Source organism: Eurosta solidaginis, chromosome 2 (assembly GCF_040869045.1).
Source record: "Eurosta solidaginis isolate ZX-2024a chromosome 2, ASM4086904v1, whole genome shotgun sequence".
Classification (NCBI taxonomy): Eukaryota; Metazoa; Arthropoda; class Insecta; order Diptera; family Tephritidae; genus Eurosta; species Eurosta solidaginis.
In genome coordinates this window covers 137,948,340-137,965,338 of record NC_090320.1, presented here as the reverse complement: position 1 = coordinate 137,965,338, position 16,999 = coordinate 137,948,340, and the positions used below count along the sequence as shown (strand labels likewise).

General features: G+C 44.8%; 1 protein-coding gene across 9 annotated transcripts in view; it reads right to left on the bottom strand.

Moving 5' to 3' along the window:
• The window catches only part of dpr19 (defective proboscis extension response 19), a 1,424,328-nt gene that overhangs the window by 318,965 nt on the left and 1,088,364 nt on the right, over positions 1-16,999 (bottom strand). The window lies entirely within an intron of this gene.

Genomic DNA, 16,999 nt, shown 5'->3' with positions numbered 1-16,999 from the left:
GGCGCATACGCTTGACGCTGCTGTTTAGTTTGGCGTTATGGCCCTCCATCTTGGGTTGTTGGTTTTTTTTTTTTTTTTTTTTTTTTGGAAAAGAAATTCGTAGCAAAAGAACGTGTTGTCACCTCGGTGGTTTGCGATAGAATGACCGGTGCTTGCTTATCCTCCCATCCTTGATATTAATTAGATTATTTTCCCTGAATTTATTTTAATTTCCCGCGATGGTCTCTGCTGCATGATATAGCTTTAGCTCCCCAATATTAACCGTTTTCTCCTTCCCGCCGTTGGTTTTTCGTACTTTGAGTATCACTGGTGATACATATCCTACGATCTGGTAGGGTCCGTCATATTTGGGGGCCTACTTTGCCGCGAAATTTTCGCCGGCCTTGGAGAGATGGTGTTCCTTTGCGAGCACTAGTTCGCCGACTGCGGGGGTCCATTTTCTCCGCCGTAAATTGTAGTGCCGTGCTTGATCTGCCGCCGCTCGTTCCATGTTCTGCCTCACTATTCTGAATGCCTCTTGCATTCTGTCAAATTTCTCTTCTGCCGTTGTGGTAGCTGTGCCCGTCCCCAAGTTGACCTCGTCAAACAATACCCCTGGTAGTCGCGGTTCCCGTCCTTGTACGAGGAAGGCTGGACTGTATCCTGTGGACGCGGTCACACTGGTGTTGATGGCCAGCTCGATTTCTGGGAGACGGTCGTCCCATCTGTTATGCTGTGATCTGGTGAGTTGTGCTATGATTCTCTTGATTGTCCTGTTCGCCCGTTCCGTCGGGTTTTCTTGCGGGGTGTAGGGCGCCGTGAATTGTTGTCGTATCCCCATTTCCCTAAGGTAACGCTGCCACATTGTGCTGGTGAACTGGACGCCGTTGTCCGATATCAGTATCTTGGGAGCACCAAATATTGCGAGGATGCGTTCTCTGAACGCACGGCGTAGGCCTTCTGCTGTCGCCCGCCTCATGGGGACCAGTTCCACCCATTTGCTGAAGCGGTCGAAAAATACTAGTAGCATCGTGTTCCCGTGTGTGGATCGTGGTAGTGGTCCAACGAAATCGACGCATACCGTGGCGAATGGTTCTTGTGCCACTTGTGTGAGCATCTTTCCGGCCGGCTTTTGCTGTGTTTCCTTGTACTTCTGGCAAGACTCGCACTGTCGTACGTATCGACTGATGTCCCGAAACATGCCGGGCCAGTAGTACCGGTTGGCAATCCGCGCTACTGTCCGGCGGATGCCCATGTGTCCAGCGCTTGGTATATTGTGATTTTCTTCTAATACTCGTTGTCGTAGTGGTGTGGGTACACAAAGTTTCCAAGGTACCGCTTCCTCATCTTGTGACCGGCAGGGAATATGGCGGTACAGTTGTCCATCTTGTATCATGTAGTCAGAATATTTCTCGCGGTTAGTGCGCACTTCATTCACGCGCTTGTGCCACCACTTGCATGGTCGCTCTGTTGTCGTTGCCAGTCGTAGGGTCTCCAGTGGCTGTCGTGATAGTGCATCCGCTACCAAGTTCAGCTTTCCTTTCCTGTACTCTATGACGAAGGTGTGCTGCTGAAGTTCCAAGGCCCATCGTGCTATACGGCCGGAGGGGCTATTGATGGAGTTTAGCCACTTTAGAGACATATGGTCCGTGATTACCCTGAATCGGTACCCTTCCAAGTATGGCCTCATCTTGCATATTCCCCAGACGATCGCGAGGCATTCCTTCTCGGTAGGCGAGTAGTTGGTTTCCACCTTGTTGAGTTTCCTGCTGGCGTAGGCGATCACGCGTTCCCCGCCTTCCAAATCCTGTGTCAATACGGCGCCTAGCCCGAAATTGCTTGCGTCCGTTTGCAAGGTGAAGGTCTTGGTGAAGTCCGGACAAGCAAGTATCGGTGCTTCCGTTAGTTTTTGCGTCAAGACCTCGAAGGCTTCCTGTTGTTCGGCTCCCCACTTCCAGTGTTTGCCCTTTTTCAGCAGGGTTGTGAGTGGCTGGCTGATCGTCGCGAAGTCGGGCACGAATCGTCGGTACCAAGATGCTATACCGAGATATTGACGCACCTCTTTCGCGTTCGTTGGTGGTTTCAGGTCTTTGATGGCTGCAACTTTCTTGGGGTCGGTGTGAATTCCCCTGTCGCTTACTACGTGTCCTAGGTATCGAATTTCTTTCTTGAAAAACTCGCATTTCTCCGGATTTATTCTGAGGTTGGCGCGCTGTAGTCGTAGCATCACTTCTTTCAGGTTGCGAATGTGCTCCTCCAAGGTGGATCCTATGATGATTATGTCATCGAGGTAAGCGAAAGCGTAGGGTTCCATCTCCGGTCCAATAACCTGATCTAGTGCTCTTTGAAACGTTGCAGGTGCGGAGTGTAGGCCGAACGGCATAACGCGCCACTGGAATAATCCGCTTCCCGGTACTGTGAAAGCTGTGTAGGGCCGGCTCTTGGGCTCCAGTGGTATTTTCCAGTAGCCGTTCTTTAAGTCCAAGCTGCTGATGTACTTCGCTCGTCGTAGTTTGTCCAGGATGTGTTGTATTCTGGGTAAGGGGTATGCGTCGGGTACGGATCGGGCGTTAAGCTGCCGATAGTCCACGCATAAACTCCACTTCCCGTTTTTCTTCTTGGCCAGTACGATCGGTGCGCTGTGTGGGCTACAAGATGGCTCGATGCATCCTTTCTGGAGCAATTCGTAAACTTCGCTGTTGATGATTGTCTGCATGGCTGAGTTGCGCGGGAAGTAACGTTGCTTGATGGGGCGTTCGTCCGTCAGGACAATCTTGTGCTCGGCTATTGTCGTCACTCTACTCATGCTCTCGAATTTTCGGAGTTCCTTTGCCAGAAAACCGCGCACCCGTTCCGCTTCTTCTTGTATGTCGTCATCGTTGTTTTGCATAATGCCGTCGTGCTTGAAGTTACTACTGCTCGGTGCTGTTACACTCTGAATGGTTCCAGATGGGGCTCCAGGGGTGTCGTACCCGGCGTTACCCTTTCTCGCTCGTGTTATACTCTGATTAGTCCCCGGGGTGTCGTACCTGGCGATATCCGTTCTTGAGGATGTTGAGTTTTGAATAGTCCCAGGGCTGTCGTACCTGGCGATATCCGTTCTGGCTGATGATGTACTTTGAATAGTCCCAGGGCTGTCGTACCTGGCGATATCCTTTCTTGATGATATTGAACTTGGAATAGTCCCAGGGCTGTCGTACCTGGCGATATTCGTTCTTGCTGGTGTTGTTCTCTGAACAATTTCTGGCGCGGCTCCAGGATTCGGTGTGTGCTGGGCAAGGGGTCTGTTTAGCACGAGGTGGCCTTCTCCACATGATATGGTGGCTCCCATGCTTCCTAGCATATCTAGGCCCAGTATGATGTCGTCGATCGCTCCGGGCATGACGTGTAAAACTGTGTGGAGTGACGCTTCTCCGAGGCGTACCTCAGTCCTTATGGCGTCGAAGATGGTAGTGCTAGTCCCATTTGACATCGTTATTTTGATGGCCACTCTCACCATTTCTCCGCTTCCCGAGTTCACCACACGTTCTGCTAAGCTGCTCGAGACGAAACTTCTTGATGCCCCTGTGTCGATGACCGCCTCGGCTGATTCCGCGCCGAGCTTGGCTACGGCGTAGAGGCGACCATGCTCTTGGTACATTGTTACTGCCGTTTCAGCGCTGATTTCCTTAGGAATCGTTATTGCCGTTTCGGCGCTAGGTCCCTGACGTCGGCGGAAGCATTCGATGGTTCGTATATCGTTGCGGCCACATTCCCAGCAAAAAATTTTCTGTGGGTTTCGGCACCTATTGGTGTCATGTCCTCGTTCGCCGCATCTTCTGCATATGCCGTTGGGGTCGTATCTCTGATTGCCTGGAGGCGTGCGGTTCGTTAGATTCGGTGGTGGTGGTGGTTGTGTTGCAGGTTTTGATGGTAACACCCGGGTTGTGTCACTGGCGATGTGTCGCGTAACTTCGCGGTGATGTCCGCCTGATGATCTTCGATAGGCCTCGCGTATGTTCTCGTATTCTTCGGCAAGTGTCAGGAGCTCTGCGAGATTAGTGAAGTCCCTCCGACGGATGTAAAATTGGTAATCGGGGTGGCCGTTAGGGAAGATTCGTTCCAGCCGCTGTTCGCTGGTGTACCCTGCGTGTCTCATCAAGCTCTGGATTCCTAGTACGTAGTCCTTATACCTCTCCTTGTTGTACTGCCTTCGTAGGCGTATGTCGTAGTCGAGCCGCTCGAAGTACCTGCCTGGTAGGAAGAAACGTAAAAAATCCTTTTTGCAGCTTGTCCACTCTTCCCATTGCGCATTGTTATTGCGGTACCATTGTAGCGCGGTGCCCCCTAGTAGCTCGGGCATGGTTTTTGGCAGGAGCTCCACGTTTAGGGCGTATACTTCGGCTAACTCCTCTAACCGTTCGATGAACGCTAACGGGTCCCGTCCCCCTTCATACTTTACGGACCACTTTCTTACCTGGTCGATGATGGGCGCGAACACCACGGTCGGTGCTTGAGTTACCTGGCATGTATAGTTCATGGCTAGTGCCGTCATTCCCGCGGTCCGGCCGTATTCCGTTAGCTGGGTCCCGTTAGTATGTGGCGTCGGTGCCTTGACACGCCTTATGACGGCGCCTCTATCTGCTGCGGTGCTCTGTCGCGCCTTACGTCGGCGTCTACTTGTATTGCTGAGGCGATGCTCTGTCGCCGTGTTCCGTTAGACGGATCCCGTTAGTATGTGGCGTCGGTGCCTTGACGCGCCTTACGTCGGCGTTTACTTGTATTACTCTGCTGCGCCTTGCGTCGGCGTCTATTTGTATTGCTGGTTGCTGGGTGATTCTCTGCCACGCCTTTTGTCGGCGTCTACTCGTATTTGCTGGGCGATACTCTGTCGCGCCCTACGTCGGCGTTTACTTGGATAGCTGAGGCGATACTCTGTCGCGCCCTACGTCGGCGCTTACTTGTATTACTCTTTCGGTGTACCTCTGCTGCGCTCTGCCACCGCGCTTGGCGCTGGCTTACCTTGGCTGCGCTATGCGTCGCCGCGTTGACGTGACCTCTGTCGGCGTACCTCCGCTGCCGCGGTTCGCGCTGGCTTACCCTGGTTACGTTGTGCGTCGGCGGACCTCTGTTGCGCTTTGCCGCCGCGCTCTGCGCTGGTTTACGTGCGTTGCCGCTCTGTTGCGGCCTCTGCCAGCGTCGTACTTATGGGTGGCTCTGCTGCCAACGTCGTGTGTATGCGTGACTCTGCTGTGGCCAACGTCGTATATTTGCGTAGCTTTGCTGCGGCCAACATCGTATGTAAGCGTGACTCTGCTGTGGCCAACGTCGTGTGTATGCGTAACTCTGCTGGCGTCGTGTGTATGCGTGACTCTGCCGCCGAGGCTTATGGCGATGGCGCGCGGGCTCGTGACGTTGTGGGCCTTCGCTTAGCGGGGAGCGAGCGTAGTTTAAGGCGTTGTAGAGCGGTCAAAACCAGCTTACCCACAATCCTCAACCCACGGCTCTCTCCTATGATGGAAACTGTCTTGCAATGGTCAAAACCGATACGCCTTTCAGATGCCCTTCAATTGCTGCTCAGGTGACAGTCGCAAATTTGCGCCCCGTTAGGTGAGATCCGTTAGCCTCGGTACAGTCACGTTGTTGCGGTTCACCTCGACTCACTTCTACTGCGGTTGCCGACGTACTTCTGCCGCGGATGACGTTTGGCTGAGCGCGGGATCACGATGCTGTGGAGGACGTTTGCTTAAGAGGGAGCAAGCGTGATCTAAAGCGTTGTAGAGCGGTCAAAACCTGCTTACCCACAATCTTCAGTCCACGACTTTCTCCTATGAAACGCACTGGCTTGCAATGGTCAAAACCGATATGCCTTCCAGAGCGCTCCAATAGTAGCTCCGGTCGCAACCACAACCGCGTGCTGACTGACTGCTGTGCTGCTGTGTCGCTCCTTTTATGGCTGTTGTGTTCGGTGTTGCTAGCTCAAATGATTGCGTTGCCATGGTCACCGTGTTGCTGTTGAATGTTGCGAGCGCTCGTTGTGTTGCTGAGATTTGTTGGTTGGCCGTGTTGCTGTTAAATGTTGCGACCGCTCGTTGTGTTGCTGAGACTGGTTGGTTGATCGTGTTGCTAGAGCCTTTTGTGGCCACTTGTTGTGTTAATGTCGTGTCAAATATGTTGTGGGGTCGTTTTGTGTGGGCCAAATTAATTAGGATTTATTTGGTCCTCACATGGTTAGTCGTTTTATTTTTCGCATTCATACTATTGATCATTGCAATAACTATGATGCTCAAAAATATATCAAAATTTAATTTAGACAGCAAAAAAGCATTAAAGAGCGTATTTAAAAACAAAAACCTTATTAACTTACTACTAAAAACCCATTTCCAAACAATAACCTTCAAAATGCTTCAATTAACACTGTATTTTCTTGAGACAGCTTTATGAGCACTGTCTAATTTCGATAGCAAACCAAAAATTTTAATAATTTTTTGCAATCTCATGACATCTTGCAAAAGTTTTGATGGATAGTTTTTAAAAAATGCATGTACTTACTATTCTTCTAAATAATTACATACCCATTATAAAAATAACATATTTGATATTGATATCACAATTAATGCTTCAAAGAGTACATAGCTAGAAAGGAAATGTCAGTGGAAGCATGCACAACTTTAAAAAAAACAGCCAATAACACTATTGGCAACAGTAACAAAGAAACTAAGAGACACAAAGAGAACCTTATTATAAATAAAGCGCTTAAATAAATAAATAAATGTCGCGCTCGTTTTCATCCTAAAGGACAGACAATTTGAAGCATAATAAATACAAGCAATCGGATTGTTGGGGAAGTTATTGACTTAGGACAATATTTGACCAGGCTTAAAAATGCCGGCAATATAGGACTTGTAAGAGAAAAAGGTAGTTGTGTCTTAGGAGACATATTGGTCAAGAATAATGAATACGCGAGTAGGCATATTTAAAAATAAAAGTTAAATAGGTACCCAAGTTCTCAAAGATCTAACAAATGTATCAACCCCAGAAGTTGTGCATGTGACAAAAGTCGACAAAATTAAAGAAATTCTTCATAAATATCATGACGATCCCATCTAGGCCACCCAGAAACCGCGTGACACATAAGATCTAAACAAAAAAAAAAAACATATTGCTGAAAAAAATGAAAATGTGATGAAAAATGTTTGCATCCACTTATCAATATATAACTACTTCTTGCTCTAGCAGCAACTGAATCTACGCAATCTACTGTATATAATATGCTCAGAGACCCCGCTTTTAGAACAATGTCAATTTTCAGCTAATGATGACTGTAACCATTACCTTATTCTATACGTTTTAGTTTCAATTTGAAATGGAGTACCAATAAAAAAAACTTTGTTTAACCGTTTTCATCTAGGAAAACCTCGCCTTTTAGAGAGGCCATAATTTTAGATAATAGGATTTTTGCATCTAGATGAATGGATAGTAGATATATAGGGCCCTGTAGAATAGAAAATATCAATAAGAAAAATAATTTTATTATTAACCTGTAGAATAGGAAAAATAGTTTTATTAATAACCTGCGGAATAGAAAATATCAATAGAAAAAATAATTTTATTAATACCCTTTAGAGTAGTAAATATCGATAAAAACAATAACTTTACATTAATTCCCTATAATGTGGAAAGTAGAAACGTAGAAAACATAAATCAGAATAGTAATTATTCTCTAAGCAATACAAATAAGAAAATCATAGTACATAAAATAAGCTTAAACTCATAGAATAAAAACACTTCAATTTTGTCAACACAAAGAAAATTTTTATCGTATACAAAAGAAAAATACAATAATAAAACAAACAAAAATTCTGAATGACATAAATCATCTAATATCCCAATTGAAAATCTAGTAAACAAAACAAAAAATTTGTAACATAAGTAATTACCTAAACCAAAGAACAAAGAAAAAAAATATATAAACTCAAGCACGTCACACTAACTTACTTTGACACCCTACACCACTCACAATCCTGCTGAAAAAGGCCAACACTGGAAGTGGGGGCCGAACAACAGGAAACCTTCGAGGTCTTAAAGCAAAAACTCACGTAAGCACCGATACTTGCCTGTCAGGACTTCACCAAGACTCTCACCTTACAAACGAACGCAAGCAATTTCGGGCTGGGCGCCGTATTGACACAGGATTTGGAAGGGGGAGAACGCGTGATCGCCTACGCCAGCAGGAAACTCAACAAGGCGGAAACCAACTACTCGCCTACCGAGAAGGAATGCCTCGCGATAGTCTGGGTAATACGCAAGATGAGGCCATACCTGGAAGGGTACCGATTCAAGCTAATCACGGACCATATGTCCCTAAAGTGGCTAAACTCCATTGAAAGCCCCTCCGGCCGTATAGCACGATGGGCCTTGGAACTTCAGCAACACACTTTCGACATCGAGTACAGGAAAGGAAAGCTGAACCTGGTAGTGGACGCACTATAACGACAGCCACTGGAGGCCCTACGACTGGCAATGACAACAGAGCGACCATGCAAGTGGTGGCACAAGCGCATTAACGAAGTGAGCACTAACCACGAGAAATATTCTGACTACATAATACAAGATGGACAATTGTACCGCCATATTCCCTGCCGGTCACACAAAGAAGAAGCGGTCCCTTGGAAATTTTGTGTAGCCACACCACTGCGACAACGAGTATTAGAAGAAAACCACGATATCCCAAGCGCTGGGCACATGGTCATCCGCCGGACGGTAGCTCGGATTGCCAACCGGTATTACTGGCCCGGCATGTTTCGGGACATCAGTCGATACGTACTACAGTGAGAGTCTTGCCGGAAATACAAGGAAGCACAGCAAAAGCCGGCTGGAAAGATGCTCACACAAGTGGCCCAAGTACCATTCGCCATGGTATGCGTCAATTTCGTCGGACCAATCCCACGATTCACACACGGGAACACGATGCTATTAGTATTTTTTGACCGCTTCACCAAATGGGTGGATCTGATCCCCATGAGGAGTGCTACAGCAGAGGGCCTTCGCCGCGCATTCAGAGAACGCATCCTCGCAAAATTTGGTGCTCCCAAGATACTGATATCGGACAACGTCATTCAGTTCACCAGCACAATGTGGCAGCGTTGCCTCAAGGAAATGGGGATACGACAGCAATTCACGGCGCCCTACACCCCGCAAGAAAACCCAACGGAATGGGCGAACAGAACAGTCAAGAGGATCATAGCACAACTACCAGATCACAGCACAACAGATGAGACGACCTTCTCCCAGAGATCGAGCGGGCCATCAACACCAGTGTGACTGCGTCCAAGTGATACAGTCCAGCCTTCTTCGTACAAGGACGGGAACCGCGACTACCAGGGACATTGTTTGACGAGGTCAACCTGGGGACGGGCACATACACCACCACGGCAGAAGAAAAATCCGACAGAATGCAAGAGGCATTCAAAATAATGAGGCAGAACATGCAGCGCACGGCACTACAATCTACGGCGGAGGAAATGCACCGCCGTAGTCGGCGAACTAGTGCTCGTAAAGGAACAGCATCTCTCCAAGGCGGGGGAAAATTTCGCGGCAAAGTTGGTCCCCAAATATGGCGGACCCTACCAAATCCTAGGATATGTATCACCAGTGATACTCAAAGTACGAAAACCCAACGGCGGAAAGGATAAGACGGTCAACATTGCGGAAATAAAGGCATATCATGCAACAGAGACCATCACGTGGAATTAAAATAAATTAAAAAAAAAAATTATTAATTAATATCAGGGATGGGAGGATAAGCAAGCACCGGTCTTTCTATCGCAAACCACCGAGGTGACAGCAACGTTCGTTTACTACGAATTTTCTTAACAAATCAACAATCTACAATGGAGAACTATAACGCTAAACTGACCAACAGCGTCAAGCGTATGCGCCAGCGCTTCGAGAAGGAGGAAGCAAAGCGTCCTGGGGTCGTACTGCTGGAAGGAGCCACTGGCGCTGACGTTAGCGACATGCGCGCAACTATACGCGCAAACAAGTATCAAGATCAGAACGAAAATCGACACTGCTGATGGCACAACGCCATAACCTGTTTGTCTCGAAACCAAATTTGACAATATACATCAACTATACACCCTGTCGGAAAATCAACAAAACCACTAGCTTAGATGTAACTGTGTAGAATTGCAAAGCACTCAAGGCCGCCTCGCTGTCCTACATAATGTAGAGGTTCTTAGATGTTGAGCCTCTCGGCAGACATTCCCTAGCACATACTTCTATTGCATGAATTTCTGCCTGAAATATGGTGGGGTAGCATCCCATTGGTATCGATTTCTTGAAGTTCGGTCCATAGATGGCAGCTCCCGTTCTTCCGTCATCGAATTTCGATCCATCCGTGAACCAGACCTCTGAGTCGGGGTCATTCTAGGATTCCCTATTTCCCAGTGGGTCCTGTCCACAATGGACACTTCAAAGTTCTTTCTCTATCAGAATAAGGAAGGGAGGTATTCCAGTAAAGCACAAAATGCATCAGCAGGGGCGGTTCTCATCACACCCGTTATGCCAACGCAAACTAGCCGATGCTAGTTGATAATTCTATTTTGATAATTGTATTTTGTACCACCCAGGGATAGTTCACGGATGGATGCTTTTCTTCTCCGGGTGAAAGGCAATATAACAGTTTGTTTAGGATTGATAAACGATTCTTTGGTATTGCATCACCTCTCTATGATGCAAAGGGAGTGTTGCATGCGATCTGATATTTTATCCTCGTTCATCCCTTGATGCGAATAACTAGGTCATCTGCATACACTTGTGTGTCAAATCCCTTGGTTTTAATTATCTGAAGGAGGTCATCTATGACCAGGGTCCACAGTTCCAGTTCCAAATGGATTTTTCTACTCTTTAACATGGACAGCACCCACCGAATTATTATAGGGCTTATGTCCTTGTCAATCATACCTGGTTCTATAGCTTGATATGTTGTGTTATCGAAAGCCCCTTATATATCAATACAAGCACCGAGGGCTATATTTTTAGACTCTCGACCCTTTTTGATTTTTAGCGTGAGAATATGAATAGCCGTCTCCGTGGATTTCCCTGACTTGTAGGTGAACTAATTCCTACACAGAGGAAGTTTATTTAGATTAACCTCCCTGATATGTTGATCTAAGATTTTCTCCATACCTTTTAGGAGAAACGAACTCAGGCTCATTGGTCGATACAACGAGGGCAGGGCTTGAGTTTCCCTGGCTTTGGTAAAAATACTACCTTAACCTCTGCCCACCTGTTTGAGATATGGCCGAGCAGTAGTGATACCTTAAATAAAGTGGATAGGACTGGGACTGTATGATTTTTCCCTTGCTGTAACAGATAAGGGTAGACCCCATTCGGTCCTGGTGACTTGAATGGACTGAAAGTAGACAGAGCCCATTGCACTCGTTTCACAGTGGTGAGCTTTGTTGCTAGGCTTTTTCATTGCTGCTGATGGTTGGAAAATCTGCCATTATAGGTGGTGATAGATAGTCTGCTGTGCAATCAGGAAAGTAATTTTCGAGTAATAGTTTGCACGTCCCTTCCGGTCGCGTGGCGTAGCTCCCATCTGTTTTTTTCAAAGTGCCAATTACATTTCTGTATTCGAACCGCTGCTGGAAGTTCATTAATCTCTTGACAGTGTTCGCTACAGTTTAGATCTCCTAAATTCTGGCTTAATTGAACACCTTCCTAGCCTGACATCTTAGCTGCCCAAACATTTTGTTCCACCAAGGCACATCGCGTTGTGTACGTGCTTTCCTTCGGGGCAACTCTTATTGATAGCTGTTTTAATGTCTGAGTGGAGCTGTTCAGCTTCCTTCTAAAGCTTCTGCACGGTGGTTATGGGTCGCTGTAAGCTGCTGTCAGCTTCCTCAATAATAAAATGGAAAAGTTCCCAGTTCGTTGTCGAACACAATGTGTTTGTTGTTCGGCAGTGACTCCTCTCCTGAAACATGCCAGTTAGTGACGGTGCTGGCCGTATTATGGCTGCACAGATTAGGATCTAAAACTTCCCCTCTAATAGCATTTACAAAGGTGGGTTCATTGCCCCAGTTGATGATGCTTATATTATTACTTCTAATAAACTCAAGCAGGTATTCACCCCTGTTGTCGATGTTCGTGCTACCTCATGTAGTGTGATGGTAATTTGCGTGGCAGCAGAGGATCCATGGTGTGCCATTCTGCTGAGAGTATTTGATGAGGGCTATTGTTTCGATTGTTGCGGCCATTTCCTCCTCCCTCGGAAAGTAGGCAGAGGCCAAAATTGTCTTTTGTTCACCTCTTGGAGTTGAAATTTTTGCCCATACTGCTACCAGATCAGCTACCATAAACTGTAAAAGTGGAAGAAACATTAGTTTGTTGCTTAAAATCCAGTTCCTAGTACTCTAACCGACTTTTTGGGCTTGAACTAACCTCAAGATGTCGTTGTTTGAGGACCATTCCTCTTTCTTAAAATACCCCACGAGAATGATGGGACGTGGTATATCCGCATCAGATACCACCTCAAGCTTGGCACCCTGCCATGGAGTGAGCTTTGGGGCGATAGCCCTTAACCACTCAGTGGTGGTTTCATCCCTGCCGGTGATAGAAAGCCAGCCTTTTCGGGGCTAACTTGGCGTAGTAATTATCAAGTTGGGAGCTTAGGTTGAAGTTTCGGCGATATACCACTTGTCCAATCTGAAACTTTACATCTCTACTACTAGTATCATATACCTTTTTACTCTTATCGTGGGGCAACTTCAGCTGTTTCATAATCTTATTTCTTATCATCTGCATTTTATCGCTTTGTGCTTCTATCTCGCAATCAACATCTTTCACTGCCGCCAGCTTTCGGTATAGCGCGTATGATGCAGCATGCTGCATCATAGGCATACCGAAAGTGCCATAATATGGAGACATGTTGATTCCTGAGTGTGCAACGCTGCGGAGTGCAAATGCGGAATTGCTGACACATTTGCCCCAGTTCTTCAGATTATCCTTTATAAAGGATCTAATGATGTGCGGTACAGATCTATTGGCGAATAAAATGTCGTTTTTATGTGTTTGGTGCCTTATTTTTCCAGAAAGTGGTTCAAAACTTCTGACACAAACTGCTTCCCATTTTCTGAGTGGACATACTCAGCCACACCAAACACATGGAATACATCCCTCTCCAAGAACTAAACGACTTCGGATGAAGTGGCCCTTCTCATTGGTTTTAAAAACACAAACTTGGAGAAATGATCTAATAAATAAAGACATACACATGGCCGTCACTAGTACGCGGATACGGACCCATAAAATCAATGAACAGACGTTGGAAAGGTCGCTCTGTTTGCCGATCATTGGCTGTTTGTAGACATTTTGTGTTTTATTTTCTTTTGCAAATTTCGCAGTTTTTAACAAATGTGCATACATTAGCTACCATACCTGGCCAGTAATACTTCTGACGTAGTCGGCAAAGCGTCTTGTGTATACCGCATTATCCAACCGACGGTGAGCTGTGAGACGACTCTACCAGCCCCGTGTGCCAAGAATCACGTTTGCGCACCTTTTCGATGTGTGATATCGAAATCATAACCCTGGAGTTTAAAACTCCACCTTGCCAGCCTCCCAGAAAGATCTTCCTGATTCATGAGCCATTTGAGGCTGGCATGATCAGTTATGATAGTGAACGGTGTTCCTTCCACATAAGGCCGGAATCTCTTCACACTCACGATAGCGGCGTATCGTTCAAGTTCTGTAATGCTGTAATTTTTCTGCGCCTTATTTAGTTTTTCCGAAACGTAGGCAATAGGTTTTTTGTTTTGGTCATCGTCCAGCTGAAAAAAACCCCTCCCACTCCGTCTGTCGATGCATCTCATTGTATTTAAAACTTTCGATTGAAATTCGGGTGCGTAAGCACCGTTGCCGAAACCAAACTTTGTTTTAAAATTTCAAAAGATTTTATCGCTTCGTCAGTCATAGTGAATTTCTTAATTTTGTCCCTTTTGAAGCAGTCGTGCAGTGGAGCTGCAATTGTCGCATAGTCCTGTATGCAACGTCGGTACCAGCCCGTCATACCCACGAACCGTCGTAGTTGCTGGTGGGTTTCCGGCACCGGAAAGTCCCTCACAGCCACCGCTTTGTTGGCGTCTGTCCTATTACATCCATCCACGACTACGTATCCCAAATAGCGCACCGCTTTAAAATAAAACTTGCTTTTTTCTACGTTAATTTTTAACTTAGTCTCGCGAAGACACCGAGCGACCTTTTCCAATAAACACATATGAGACTAGAACACACTAATAAATCATCGGGATACACAAAAACACACTCACGTAAAGTGGCCGGAGTGACCTTGTACATAAGACGACACATTCTTTGCACTGCATTGCACAACCCGAAAAGCGTTACAGTAAACTCGTATAGGGGTCGGCCAGGGACACTGAAGACAGTCTTTTCGCTGGCCTTCTTCTCGAGGGGAATCTGCCTGAAAACGTCTTTCAGGCCGATAGCGGAGATAAATCTGGTGTTTTGGAGCCGGCTCAGGATTCCATCAATATAAGGTAGCAGGTATGCGTCCTTTATCGTCCTTTCGTTGACCTTCCTAGCGTCCAGGCATAAACGGTTTTTAGTGCCTTTAATGATTAGCGATACGGGCGAATCGCAACTACTATTCGAATCCTCTATTACGCCCATGTCCAGCATTTGGTCTAATGCAACAGGGGAAGAGAAAATAAGTATAAGACTTATTAAAATTATATTACCATATGTGATTGCTCCTTTGACACATATTTTAAATTTTGCTTTAACATCCCTAAGTTTTCCTGATGCTTGGAAAGTGGATAATATTGTACCTATTCCAAAAAAGGGTAATGCTTCCCAACCATGTGATTTTCGGCCAATAAGTGTTCTCCCGTGTTTATGAAAAGTTTTGGAAAAGCTCTTATCGAACCAGATTAGGAAATATCTGACTGAAGAAAATCTGCTTTCGGAAAATCAATCAGGTTATCGCATGGGACATAGTTGTTTAACCGCTATGATCAAGGTTTTATAAGACATACGACAAAACTTTGACAATGGCGGCCTCACAATTCTTACGTTGTTGGACTTTTTTTTACGCGGATGATGCTCAGGTATACCTACCTGGCCCTCTTGGCTTAATGAAGGATTTAGTTTGCCGATTAAATGAAGATTTAGAAGCTATATTTCAATCGTCTAAAAGGAACAAGCTTAATGCATCCAAAACACAGGCGATTGCTATTTCACATTTTTCCTACAGTCTGGATGGCATTTCTCCGATAGTTCTAAATGGAAGTGTTGTGAAATATGAGAAGACTGTAAAATACTGGATTTATCTTAAATAAGCATCTTACTTGTGTTGATCATGTGAATTCCTCAATTAGTAGGTTATATTATATAATTAGGCATTTATGGAAAACGGCTTATTTTATTCGAGAATTTATAAAACTTAAACTTGTCAAAACTCTATTAATACCAATAATATCTTATCATGAACTGGTATACGGTTGCCTGGATAAAGCTTCCATGAACAAATATCAACTACTGATTAATAATATATATATAGATATATCTATCTTAAAAGGAAATATGATCGTATTTCGAATCTCTCAAAAACTATTCTTGAATATAATTCATCAGTGTTCTTTGACCGCCGTTTACTAATATTTTTACATAAGATTATCTTTTCTCGTACACCGGAGTACCATTTTGTAAAAATGACTTTCGCACAATCATCCCGTACTTGCAATCTAATTGTACCGTATTTTAAGTATTCAGTAACGTCGAGAATGTTTTACATTATGGCTGTGCAGTTGAGGAATGCTTTGCCTAATAAAGTAAAGTTAGAATCAAATCCTAAGCACTTCAAATTAGCTGTACATCGTACCCTTTGTTTTTGGACATTCTTATGTGTTTTACTTTTTATAATAAGAATAATAACAAATATGAAACTATAAAATATTATGTCTTATATGTGTATTTTAAATAAATATAGATATAAATAAATTCATTTTGGACCATGTGATTTGCGAAGTTGGACTCTGGTATGATGTTTGGAATCCGTTTTTTTTATACCTTTTATGTAATGAAATGATATATTAATTTCGTCACGAATCCCAAAATTGTAAGTCCTTAAAGGAAAATAGATAGACCCACCATTGAGTATACCGAAATAATCAGGATAAAGAGCTGAGTTGATTAAGCCATGTCCATCTGTCTGTTTGTATGCAAACTAGTCCCTCAATTTTGAAGATATCTTGATAAAATTTTGTGAGCGGGTGTATTTAGGTGTCCAATTAGACATTTGTCGGAACCGGCCGGATCGGACCACTATAGCATATATCCTCCTTACAACCGATTTTTTAGAAAAAGGGGATTTTTGTCATATCTTCCTCAATTTATCAGATTGAACCTTCAAACTTCACCATATGCTTTCGTATATTGCACATATTGTTGTCTGAAAAAATGGATGATATCCTTCGTATATATATCATATACCCCACACAACCGATTGTTCAGATAAGGAACTTTTCGTAATTACTGCCCATTTTAAGAGCTAGAGGCTTCAAATTTCAACGAATGCTTATGTATATAGCATATATTGTTGTCTGAAAAAATCATAGAGATCGGTGGTATATATAGTATATATCTCATACAATCGATTGTTCAGATGAGAAACTTTTCGCAATTTCTGCCCCATTTTAACAGCTAGAACCTTCAAATTTCACCAAATGCTTACGTATATCTATATATAAAAATTAAATTGTGTGTGTGTGTGTGTGTTCGCTATGGAAACATATTCCCCACATTTAAATCATCATCAAATTTTGGTTATAGGTTCCTGCGATCAACGGGAAGGTTTTAGGCTGAAAATAATTTCGATATATAAAAGGAGCGTGGCAACTCCCATACAAATGGAATTTTTGGTACTGCATAACTTTGAAGGTATACATGCCAAAACATTTAAATTCAGTAAGGAGCTATACGAGGTCAGGGCATGGCACCTTCCCTACAAATG